This window comes from Sciurus carolinensis, unplaced genomic scaffold (genome assembly GCF_902686445.1).
Source record: "Sciurus carolinensis unplaced genomic scaffold, mSciCar1.2, whole genome shotgun sequence".
Lineage (NCBI taxonomy): Eukaryota > Metazoa > Chordata > Mammalia > Rodentia > Sciuridae > Sciurus > Sciurus carolinensis.
Genome location: NW_025920131.1, coordinates 76,340 through 90,083, shown reverse-complemented (window position 1 = coordinate 90,083; position 13,744 = coordinate 76,340). Strand labels below are relative to the sequence as shown.

The 13,744-nt window shown below is 38.9% G+C and overlaps 1 pseudogene; it reads left to right on the top strand.

The window, feature by feature from the left end:
* The first annotated feature begins 623 nt into the window (after positions 1–623).
* Positions 624–1,002, top strand: LOC124974082 (multifunctional methyltransferase subunit TRM112-like protein; annotated as a pseudogene).
* The last annotated feature ends 12,742 nt before the right edge of the window (positions 1,003–13,744 follow it).

Below are 13,744 nucleotides of genomic sequence, written 5' to 3'. Positions count from 1 at the left end.
CATTTGTTACAATAAAAAAAAAAGAAAAAAAAAAAAAAGAAAACAGGGAGAAAGTTCCACAACATTGACCTGGACTATATCATCATCATCATCATCACTACCATCATCATCATCACCATCATCATTATTATCCATATTTTGGATATGATCCCTAAAATAGCAGGCAACAAAAATGAAAACAGATTAATGAGACTTTCTCAAATTAAAATTCTGCAGAGCTAGATGCAGTGTCACACACCTGTAATCCTAGTGACTCAGGAGATTGAGACAGGAGGATCACAAGTTCAAGGCCAACCTCAGCAATTTAGCAAGACCCTAAGGAACTGAGTGAGACCCTGGCACAAACTAAAAATTAAAAAGACCTGGGGATATGACTCAGGGGTAAATTGCCCCTGGGTTCAATCCCCAGTACACAAAGAGCTCTGTGCACAAAGGAAACAATCAATAACAACTTATGAAACAGAAAAGATTTGCAAACCATATGCCAGATCGGGAGTTTAATATATATAAGAAACTCAACTCAATAGCAAGAAAATAAATAATCGGATTTTAAAATGGGCAAAAGACCCGAACAGGCACATCTCAAAAGAAGACAAACGGAGTGGAAGATGGCGTGTGGCAACATGAAGCTGCTCACCCACAAGCTGCTGAGCTCACATGTGCGGGGGGTGGTGCCTCGGTGGCTTCCCCCCGTGCCTCCAGGTCACTGAAGTTCTTGTCAACCCCGACATCATGGTGCCAATGATACCCAAAGTGGAGTGGTTGGCGCTTCCGGAGGCTGCGGATACCACCTCTCGCCTGCAGTTGTACCTGGTGGAGGTCCCCAAAGAGCTGTTGGAAGGCTACCAGAACAAGGAGACCTTTCTGAAAAAGATGCACCATGTGCTGCTGGAGGTGGACATGCTGGAGGGCACCTTGCAATGACTGGAGTCAGGACGACTGTTCCCCATCAGCTGCGGGATCCCCAGTATGCTGCTGAATGATGAGGAAACTCAGGCCTAGCTGCCAGGCACCAGTTTTACCTTCTGTGACTGTGTGCATCTTTGTTGATATAGATTTTGTTAGTTCTGCAGTGTGTAGCCCCAGCCCTTGACCCAATGACACACTGACCACAGTGTTCTTGAGCTCCACAGTAAATCTTTTTTTTCTCATTAAAGGTTCAAAACCGAAAAAAAAAAAAGACATACAAGTGTCCAACAGGTATATGAATAAATATTTAACATTACTAATCATGGGGAAAATGCAAATTAAAAACGCAATGAGCTATTACCTCACACCCATTTTATGGCTATTATCAAAACAGACCCAACTTAATAAATGTTGACAAGGTATGAAGAAAAAGAGAACATTTGTACGCTGTTAGTGGGGATGCAAATGGATGCAGCTGTTATGGAAAACAGCATGAAAATTCCTCAGAAAAATAAAATAGAACTACCATATGATCCAGAAATCCTGCTACTGGCTGTATATCCAAGAGATATGAAATCGAAATGTTGAAGAAATAAGAGACCCCATGTTCATGCAGCATTGTCCATAATCACCAAGATATGGGCTCAACCTAAGTGCCCATCAATGGATGAATCCATAGAGTACATACACGCGCGCGCACACACACACACACACACACACACACACACACACCCCATAACAGTCTTAAAAAGGAAGGAAATATTGTCATTTGTTAAAACATGGATAAATAGGAGTACGTTATACTAAGTGAAATAAGTCAGACCCAGAGAGGCAAATGCTACATGATCTTACTTATATGTGGAATCTAAAAGAGACAAACCCATAGAAACAGGAAGTGGCATGGTGGTTAGTAGGAAGTGGGGGTGGATGAGCAGATGTGAGTTAAAGGGTTCAAGGTTTCAGTTAGGCAGGATGAGTGAGTTCCAGAGAGCTAGGGTACAGCATGGTGCCTAGAGTTAATAATAATGTGTTGTATACTTTAAAATGGCTTTAAATACTTTTTAATATTCTCACCACCAAAGAAAAGGGTAACCATGTAATGCAACATACATGTTAATTAAGTGGATTAAGTATTTCACAATGTGTGTATAAATATCATGTTGTACATCATAAATACACACAATTTTTATCAATTATACCTTAATAAAACTGAGTAAAAATTAAGAAATACAGAAAATGAAAAATAACCAATAGCAGAGGGCTAGGGTCCTCTCCCAGGAACTAAGCCCCACCACATGCCAAACTACCATTCAATAGTCACACCTAATTTCTTTTTACTTTTAAGAAACTTTTAAGAAAGTTTTACCAGGGAATTGAGTGTTTGCATTTCAAAACACCATGGATTTCCTGGGTTCTCTCCCCTCGTGCTCATCCTTGTATGTTCCCTCCACATGTCAACATTAAGACCTAGCTACCCTTTGCTCAGTAGGGTGGTGCACACCTGTAATCCCAGAGGCTCAGGAGGCTGAGGCAGGAAGATCCTGAGTTCAAAGCCAGCCTCAGTGACTTAGAGAGGCCCTAAGCAACTTAGCAAGAACCTGTCTCTAAATAAAACATAAAAAAGGGCTGAGGATGTGGCTCAGTGGTTAAGGGCCCCTGGGTTCAAGTCCCAATGTAAAAAAAGAAAAAGACCTAGGTACCCATCTGGTTGCATGCCCTTCAGCACTGAAGCATGAGACCTCGTGGGATGAAACAGTAGGGCTCTGAGCAAGCAACGCTTTTCTCTTTGCTGTCTGTGTTAGTCTACTTTCCAATAGTATAACAAATAACCAAGATAATCAGCTTATAAAGAAAAAAGGTTTATCTGGGCTCATAGTTTCAGAGGTTTCAGTGCATGAACAATTGACCCATTGTTTTGGGTCTGTGATGACACATCATGGTGGGAGCACATGACAGAGCACACTGTCCATCTCATTGCCAGGAAATGAAGAAAGAAAAGGAAGAAGTGGGGGTCCCAATGTCCCCTTCAAGGGCACACCCTCAATGACCTAAGATCTCCCACGAGACTCCACCTCTCAAAGGCTCCCATTTCCCAACAGCACTTACAGCTGGGGGACCAAGTCTGTAACTGGTGGGCTTTTGGGAAAACATTTCAGATCTAAATTAAAGTACGCCATGTTCATTTCAACAGGTTTTCCATTATTATTTACTTTGAAGTTTCTATTCAAACTGTGGTACATCCAACATTAAGAGGTGCTTTTACAGGAGGCATCACAATACTGGACCTTAAACTATACCACAGAGCTATTGTAACACAAATGGCATGGTATCAGCACCGAAACAGAAAAGACCAATAGAACAGAATAGAAGACACAGAGGCAAACCCCGTAAATACAGCTATCTCATATTAGACAAAGGTGCCATAAACATACACTGGAGAAAAGATAGCCTCTTCAACAAATGCTGCTGGAAAACTGGAAATCCATATGTAGCAAAATGAAATTTAACCCCTGCCTCCCACCCTGCACAAACTCAAGAACCTAGTCATTAGACCAGGGACCCTGGGTCTACTAGAAGAAAAAGTAGGCGCAACTACTTTTTTTGTCATGTCACCTTAGGAACCAAATTCCTCAACAAGCCTCCTAAAGCACACAAAGTAAAATCAACAATTAATAAATGGATTGGTATCAAGCTAAAAAACTTCACAGCAAAGAAAATAATCAAGAATGTGAACAGACAACCTACAGAATGGTAGAAAATCTTTGCCACCTGCACCTCAGAGAGAGCATTAGTCTCCAGGATATATAAAGAACTCAAAATATTTAACACCAAAAAAACAAATAACCAATCAATAAATGAGCAAAGGAACTGAACAAGCATTTTACGAAAGAAGAAATACAGTCGTATTTAAAGCAATTCAATTCACAATAGCTAAGCTATGGAACTAACCTAGGTGCCCTTCGACAGATGAGTGGATAGAGAAAATGTGGCATGTATGCACAATGGAATATTACTCATGCATAAAGAAGAATGAAATTATGGCATTTTCTGGTAAATGGATGGAACTAGAGACTATCATGCTAAGTAAAATAAGTCAATCCCAACAAAACAAAGGCCAAACCAAAAAAAAAAATTGTTCCCTCTGATACATGGATGCTAATTCATAACAGGGGTTGGGGGGTGAGGGTAGGGAAGAATAGAAGTACTTTAAATTAGACAAAGGGCAATGAAGGGAAGGGAGAGGGATGGGAAGAGGAAAGACAGTAGAATAATTCGGACATTACTTTCCTATGCTCATATATGAACACATGACCAGTGTAACTCCACATCATGTACAACCACAGGAAAGGGAAGTTTTACTCCATGTATATAGAAATCTATCAAAATACACTCTACTGTCACATATAACTAAAAAGATTTTCTTAATTTTTTTTGGTTGTAGATGAACACAATATCTTTGTTATTTATTTATTTATATGTGGTACTGAGGATCAAGCCCAGTGCCTCACACATGCTAGGCAAGTGCTCTACCACTGAGCCACAACCCCTGCCCCCAAAGATAAGTATTTTATAAGAGGTGCTTTAAAAAAATTTAATGATTTGAAACCATATTTTTCACTCTCCACATTTTTACATCCCAGAGAATAAACTTATTGAAATTACAAATTGTTTTTGTTTTGTTTTCACTCTTTAAGTTTCATCTTCTCTTATGAAATTCACATATTAATTGTTTTGTTGTTTCTGCTAATTTGAGTTGATATGATTAAAAAGATAAAAGTTTGCTACTAATTCCTTATGGCTGCTAAATACAAAATTTCTAACACTGCCAACCACTACTATTTTCTTCAAATATTTTACATTTCCCTCCCCTAGCATCACACAGGCATGATTTCATCCAATTTTAATTTGTATCACATTTCCCTATGAAAACAGCTAAATAGTGAAATCTCAAATCAGTAACAAATTGTTGCTATTTGGGAATTTTCTGACCCTGAACTTGATCTCATTGCATCCTCTCTCCTACACAGGTATAGGGGTCCTTTTCAGGTCACCCTTCCTGCCTCACATAGCTCAGCTGATTCCCTATTTTAGGGCTTTTGTTTGTTTATTCCAAGAATTCCCAAATTTTTAAGAGTTTTAGCATTAGTGTATATATAATTTGTATAACTATCTATTAGGTATATAAATATGTGATGTTAAATTCTCTTTTAAATATGGCACATTTCTAACTTAAATGAGATGAAAGCTACTTTTGTGTCGAAATGTTGATTCTTCCTATGATCATGGAAACTGGTCTCCAGGTTAGGGAAACAATTCTCTTGGAGAAGCCTGACTTCCTGGTACAAACCATCACTCTCAGGTCAGAGCATGCTGTAAGTTTTTTCAAGGTGCATTTCATTTTGCCAAGAAACATTGCACCTTTTGCAAGGGACATTGAGAATCATTCACAACCACTTGTTTAAGGGAAGTTTTTGGTTTCTGTTTGGTTTACTTTTTTAATCTTAGGACATCTTTAGAGAGTTTACTGGTAAAAACTGCCAAAGGTAAATTCGCCATCTTGTGATAAGTCCTGATTTTTAAAATAGATATTTACGTTTTTAAAAAGCAGTTCTGGAATGTTCAGATTTTGAGGACCAGAATTAGAAAAGCAGAAAATGATCATGTTTGCATCTGGAAAGAGTATTTTGTTTTACTCCGCTTACTTGAAGTTTGAAGATCTAATAAGCCAGTTTTTAATGGTTGTTTCTTTGAACAAGGACAGACAGGCCATGTTGTGACTGGCAGACCTATCTATACTGTGGGTTAACTCTAAAGACAAACATATAGCTGGTATACTTTATAAGATTCGAATTTTAAGAAAAAGCATAATGAATTTTAAAAGTCGTTTTTAAATGTTTTATAAAAAGCAAAGTAACTAAAAAATTAAATACAATCATCACACATTTAACCTGAATCTTATTCTCTTATTTTCCATAATTTCTAAATATAATGATAAAGGATGGTAATATACCATAGTGGATGATATTATGTTGAAGAAACAATTTCAGCTCATCAAACTTTCACCATTAACTCCAGGGTTATAGTACTCATTCATTTGTGCACAGAATATTTATAGCTCTCTGCACTTCCTACTGCCCTTGTATTTGGGAGAGACCCAAGAGTCAGCAGTAGCCTATGAGTTGGAAGGTGGAAGCAAACTGTGAGAGCCTCCAGAACTCTTTTCTTTCTGTCACAGCCTGTACCTCAGGGTGAGGACAATGATGACATGAAGCAGGGTCCCCATCAACCCACAGTGAACATACCGTGTGAGTAAGAAAACAACACTTGTTGCCTTAAACTACTGAGATCTGGGACAGCTTGTTGCTTCCATATACTATCATTTATATAACTGCTACAAGTTCCATATATTAAGATGATTTTAAAATTTTTAATGAAAGATTTTTTTTAATTTTATCAATTTGTAATAATACTTTTTAAAAACCAAAATGAGTTAGTAATGTCTCTGCATCACACAATTTTTAAGAAAAGCATGTTAGAACTGCTTCCTATGTTACTAACCCCACCTGACACCACCATTTTTTCAGCCCTCCTTTGACGGGAGGATAAATGGTATTATTGTCAATGGTTTATTCACAGTGGTTTCATTTCTATGCTGTGTCTCTCAAGTAGGTAGGAAGGGAAAATACAAACGAACAAGGGTGTTGACCAGAGCAGATGGGCCTGTCTTGGTTACATCTCTACCAGGCACTGCTGGTCACCTTGAGCACAGCACTCACCTTCACATGTAAAGTGGTGATAATGTGATAGGACCGAGCAGGGTGTGCAGTAAACCTAACTGGCACACAGTAAGCCTCCTATGACATTATCACATATTATCAGAGCAGGAACTCTCCCCTTGACATTTAACCCACATCCCACAGCTCAGTGTCCTCCGGAGGTGACTGTTCCAATAGTGCAGTTGTCAGACAATATTTTCCAAAACAAATCAACTCTTCTTTCTCCAGTTAATGGTTCATCGACTAATTCCATCTCTTGGGTTAGAGATCCCTGCTGTGGTGTTTTTAAATGCAAACATTCAATTTCAATTTTTAAATGAGAATTTTGATAGCCCATAAATATAATTCAAGTACACCTATGAAATTCTCCCTCTAGGTACCCCCGGGAGGCAGTATAAGGAGATAGAAAGAGCTTGGGTTTGGGAGTGAGTCAGACCAGGGGTCAAATTCCAACTCTGTCCTTAATTATGACCCATGACAAACATAAAATTCTTTAGTTCTTAACCTCCTTAACCCTAAAGGGATAATAATATTCACATAAGTATGTTGTTATAAAAATGAACTGAGTGTACATGTTAATTCACATTGCCTGGGATACAGCTAATGTTGAGAAACAAAAACAACCTTAATGCAAATTGGCTTCTTCATCAGTTAATTGAAAACTATTAAAATTTGCTTGATTTTGTTTTTGTCCAAAGAAGGCAGGATCCACTGAATAAAAGAAAATCTGTTGATTCACACTATTGCATCGCTGAGAGGCATAAGGACCCAAGTTGATTGACACTTTCTTGGTAGGTCTTGGCTTGATGGATACAGTGATGAACAAGAAAGACCACCGAACCACCTTCATGGAACTACATTTGAGTGGAGGAGACATAAGGTGATAAGGAGATAGAGTCATGGAGGGAGAAATTTTGGAGTCAGGAGAGATCATAAAGGAGATGATGCAGTAAGCAAGCACAGGAAGATCTGGAGAAGCAACACTTCTGGAAGAGGAGAGAAGATGGCCAAAGTTCTGAGGCAAAATGAACTACCAATAGCAGGAAGAGAAAGACAGCCAGAGTGGTCGCAGGTGGAGGCGAGGGAAAAAATGATAGGAGACAAGATCAAGAGCAGAGCAGCACCAGAGCAGGTTGTCTCACACTGCGAACACGGAGGACTTGATTTTAAGTATTCTAGGAAGCCTTCAGAGAATTTAGAGCAGGAGAGGACACATGGACTGCCTTCCATCTTTAAACCATCACTCAAACCATCTGAGAATGGACTGAAAGCAAAAGCCGAAGCAGGAGACCAACTAGAAAGTTGGAATTGTTCAGGAGAAAGATGATTCTAGAGACAATTCCAATGGGAATTGGAATGGTGTAAATGAAGAGTGGCCCCATGGGGGTCTGTTTGGAAGATGGAGCCAATAGTACTTCCTAAGCAAATGAATGTGTTGTGTAAGGGGGAGACAGGAATTAATGTCAGTGCCTAGATTTTAGGCCTGGGCAGTTGGGTGACATGGGGTACCAGAAAAAAACTGGGTAGCAGTCAGGTTTAGGTGAGAAAGTCAGTAATTCTATTTTAGACAGATTAAGTCTGAGATGCTTATTTGACATCCATGAGATGGTAAGGAGGCAGTGGTATATGCAGTGTGGAGTTCAAGGGAGGGATCTTAGCAATAAATTTAAGATCCACCAGCATTTGGGAGTCACTAAAGCTATGGGACTAGAAAAGAACTTCCAGAGAGAAGGTGTAGACTAAGAAAAGAAGAAAACTGAAGAATGAGCACTCATTTTTAAGAGATGAGGAGGAAGAGGATGAGCGATTAAAGACAGACTCAGTGCAGTTGGGGTGGCAGGAGGAAGCCAGAAGAACAAGGGATTCCAGTGGATGTCCACACCTGTTATCCCAACAACTCAGGAGGCTGAGGCAGGAATGCAAGTTGGAGCCAGCCTCGCAACTTAGAGAGATCCTGTCTCAAATATTAAAAAAGGACCGGACATGAAACTAGGAGGTAGAGCACCTCTGGGTTCAATCCCCAGTACAGAAGAAGAAGAAGAAAATGAGGGGAAAAGAGGAGGAGGAGGAAGAGCAGAAGTAGAGGAAGGAGGAAAACGGGAAGGAGGAGGTGGAGGAGAAGAGTTTAAAGAGTTTCAACTTCCAAAGAAAACAGAAAATTTGAGTTAGAAACTAAAAGTTGACATGGGTTAAAAGCAGGGATGATGTTCTACAAAGGCATTGAAAGAACAGGGAAGAGCATGATTTTCCCAATGGTAAACCTATGCTTGACAGAGGCAAACTAAATACAGGGGAGTTGGGGTGTAGTAAATGCCAATCAAAGTAGTGGTAGCCCTGGTGAGCTGACAATGAGATGGAGTTCCCAGACACAGAAGAAACGTGCCAAGTGCTGACCTAAAAGCCACCTACTTCCAGCGATTCTACTTCTGTGTGTATTCTCAAGCACATTGAACGCTTTCATACGATTAAGAATGATTGGGATCTCGGGAGGGCTGATGGAACCTGCATGATATTTATTCATTTCAAGTGTTAGCCAATGTCACCAAGGTTGAACTAGCTCCTTGGAAGGGATAATAAAATACTCATCAGGTATAGACTTTTCCATGAAGAAAAAGAAAAGAAAACAAAAAATAACTCTAGAGCTCATCTCTGAGTCCACATTATCTATCCTAATTGCAGTTGCAGTATCAGGAAAGAGAAGAGCGCAGAAGGAAGAGGGGAATGGAGAATTGGGGAAGGAATGAGAACAGAAGGAAAGAGGGGAAGGAAGAACTATAACAGGACAACTCCTGTTCTTCACCTAAAGTCATATCATATTCATGGTGATCCTCCTACCCTCATATACTTGTCTTCACAGTGCTCATCAGTACCTCAACTTTCCCCCATTAGAATGTAAGCTGCATACAGAGGGGGTGATGTCTCACTGCAGCTGTGTCGCCAGCTCCTAGAACAGGGCCTGGAGCAGTGGGCTCACAGTACATATCTGAGAAGTGACTGCATAAACTGGTGAATTGATTAGTTAATTAATTAATTAGCTGGGGCATCAGGATATCTTGTTTACTCAAAATAGTGATATGACAGTAGGAAGATCTTGACATTACTCCCCCAATCCTCAGCCCAATGGAGGACCATTGTGTTAAGCACATGTGTGTACACACATGCATGCATAAACACACACACACACACATAATGTTTATGCAAAGAAATTCAAGCTCAAAGGAGAAATTATTCTAATAGAAGTGGAGAGACAGGAATATGTAATTTTTAAAAAATAGAAAGAGCAAGATTACATACTCTGCAGTAATTAAAGAAATAAAATTAAAGCAGTAATGAGACATGAGTTTTTAAAAGTCTTTGATTTAGATATAAAAGAAAGAAATATCTGTTTTTGCAAGGACACAGAGAGCTGAGTGCTTTTGTGTGCTGCTGCAGGACTGTCAAGGGTCAGGCATGCTCTTCACTCCATGTCATCTCAGTAGGGATGTCAACCATGGTGTCCTTCCTTCTGCCATGGAGCTAAGCCCAAGATGTTCACAGATTCAACAGAAGGAAGATAGGAAGTTGTGCTAGGGAGGCTAAATTTTCCTCTTTGGCAAATCAGTACAGGTGTGTAAGGAGTTGTGTTAATTGAGACAAATCAATGACAAGAACTGACCCTACACCCTTCAACTGACCACAGGTACCACATCTTTCATAGATTTCCAGGGAAGGAGAAAGAAAAAGAACCCTGTCTTCTTTAATAGGCAGTGATACAAAGGATATAATATCTAAAGCAAGGAAAGAAAATTAGCCTGTAAGTATTGAGTTCCTCCCAAAACAAACCCTATAGAACCACATCATCATCTAACAGCTCTGTGAAGAAGAAATCAGGAGAAAAATGTCTCACGGACTTGGTGCCAGGAACAGTGTCCCCTGTGTCAGTTTCTCCCTTGAAAGTCAGTGGTTTTGCTTTGTAAGTTAAAATAGATACTTATCTATCAATCTATTTATCTATTAATATCTATAGACAAAAAATATATATACAAGAGAAGGCCTGAACAATTTGGTGGTTTGTATCAATATTAAAACAATTTTTAGATGGGTTTTAGTTTGGTTTGGGTGAGCAGAAGTTAATTAGATAATGACTCACATTTTACTCAAAGCCATGTAGTAAGGTTCATGTTTCACTTGCTTTTTCGCTGCTCAGACTAAAGGACGCAGTCAGAATAATTGTACAGGAGGAAAAATTTATTTGGAGGCTTACAGTTTCGGAGGTCTTAGTCCATAGAAGGCTGTCTCCATTTCTCCAGGCTCGACATGAGTCAGAACATCATGGCTGAAGAGTGTGGCAGAGGGAAGCAGCTCAAGTGCTGACGAGAAAGCAGTGAAACTCCACTCTCCAGATAAAAAACATACCCCACAGCCATGCCCTTAATGAACCACTTCCTCCAAACACACCCCACCTGCCTTTGGTTACCACTCAGTTAATCCCAATTAGGGATTAATTCACTGGTTGTGTTGTGGCTATAAACCAATAATTTTTCCTCCAAACCTTCTTGCATTGCCTCACATGTGAGCTTTTGGGGGAAACCACATCTAAACCATAACATTCACCTATTTTTCTAAGATAATTTCAAGTAATTAAATGGAAGTATATTTATATGCATTTTTATATATAACTTAAAGAGAATCAAAAGCAGTATTTAGAATTTCTCAACAAACACCCTCCTCTGAAATAGCATACATCAAATGCCATATTTATAAACAAAACCTAAATTCTGAACCTAACCACTTTGGGTGATGTAAAAGTCAAAATTTCAAGTCCCCAGAGCTTAGCTGGTGACAAGAGGGTGATGGTAGCTTCATCACTTTTAGGTGCCAGGGTAGATTTTAAATTATTTTGGGTATGGTTCTGAGTTATATTTAATGTCACTTTAAGGTTTATGAGTTATATTTAATAATTTTTTCTCTATTTTTCATTTTAGGAATTTGGGAATGGGAATGGTCAAAAACAGAAGAACCAAGGTCTATTACAGAGTGAAAGATCATGCAAAGGCCTTATTCCTGTTTCTCCTCCATGCCCTTCTCTAAAAACAACAGAATAATCCCCTAAACGTGTCTTAAATTGGAAAAATAAACCTTTGCTTTCATTATTAAATCTGCAGTTTTTACAGTTTCAGAATCACTTGGTTCTAGATCTGCTTTTCTCAGGTCCTTTCTTAAAGTTTCAGGTACTTACTTCATACTGTGAGAGACAGAAAGGAAAAGAGACCAGTGATTTCTCTCATATTCATAGGAAGATCACAAAATTTACCATTCAGACCAGAATATTTTGAAACAGAAAGGAGGCACTTTTAATAATTATACTAGGACAGTACACAGGAAAAGTTCCTCAGACTTCTACCCATTTTCCCATAAACCTTTCTCTCTCTGATCATCTTGTGGCAGAGAACCTCACCCTGAGTCAGTAGTAACTTCTTGCTCTTTTCAGTGAAGACTGTCTTCCTTCCTAGACTAACCTGGTTTCTTCATGCCCTTCATATGGTGCCCAAGGAGGTGATGCAAGCTAGTTTTTCTTTGTGTTGTTTTCATGACTCGGTGGAATTTTTAAGGTTTCCTGAGGATGGACTTCGTTTTGGTCTCCTATCTCTAGAGTACTTATCCTTGTAGAGTGCCAGTCATTGTCATTGATAGAAATAACCTGGAAAGGTTGTTTATTTTGTGATTAGAAAATAACCTATCCACTTATAGTATAAAAATTGTCTACTTTACAAATAGGCCAATGGAAGAAAAAAAATGTCTTTTAAGAGATGTTCTGAAAAGTTTTTTTAAGTGTTTTAGAAATGTCTCCCCTCCACGCTCTCCCAAAAGTATGACTATGATTGTTCAAAATAGTGAATTAGTGTATACAATTTATTTATTTGTTTATTTACTTATTTATTTATGGTATTGGGGATTAAATCCAGGGCCTCACACATGCTAGACAAGTGCTCTACCACTGAGCTACATCCCTAGCTCAGATTTTCATTTTAACTACTAGGTAAGAAGGTACCCCTTCTCCTACCCTGCTTGGAGCATAAGTTAATTTCAGAGTCTTCCAAGTATTACTGAAGTGTCACTGGACTCAATGTCAAACTCCTTGATTAAGAAATAATGGGTTCTAAGTGGAAATTCTTTCTACCTTGGGGATTTTTTATGATTTCATGTGACATAAAAATATAAAATGTTTTATCAAAGGATATTTCTGTTGCATTTCATTTATCTGGAGGTGATATTTCACATAAAATCATTTGTATCTAGGAAGAAAAATACTTCTATATTATTTTGATAAAGGAATTCTGATCACTAAGCCTGATTCTATGACCTGAACTTAAAATTGAAGATTCTTGTAAGTCCAACAGAGACTCTCAGGGAATGGATCCTCTTTTCCTGTCTCCCCTATAGCATCCAGGTTTGGGTCTGGTGTACAACAGTCTTCTACACAATGTGCTCCTTGCTGACTGCGTAGGGTGGGAGGCGGGCTTAGATGCCTATACTCTGCAGCCTTCCTGAGGTCATGGTCATTGCTATTTTGCCTTTGCTTTTTGGCATTCTAGACTCCAGTGCAACCCAGTGCTGGCACTGAAGTCTGTATTGGATCACCTGTCACAGTGGGAACTTTTTCTTCACATTATCTTCATCTCAGCTCAAGATCCACAAATCCTTCGCACATATAAACTCTGAGAGTCTTCTTCTCTGTCTTCTTGAAGATTTTTTTTTTTTCTGTGCAAAAAGAAAGCTTATTCTGGTTGCATGTTTTTGAAATAGTTCCTAAAACATCTACTGAAATTGGGACTAAAATAGGCACTGGAGAGCGGCCTGGATAAGTGCCTTTCAACAGTAACATCCATTAACTTGGAAGCCATTTGTAAGCTATATTTTGAATTTATTGGCTTAAAAAACAGAGAGAATTATAAGAAAAAAAATCCTTGCAATATACAGGGATGATTAGGTGCTTCCACTCTGGAGCCAAATAGCCTCAGATTGAATCCCACATCTGCTCATAACCTTGAGCAGTTTTTGCATCTATAAACTGGAGT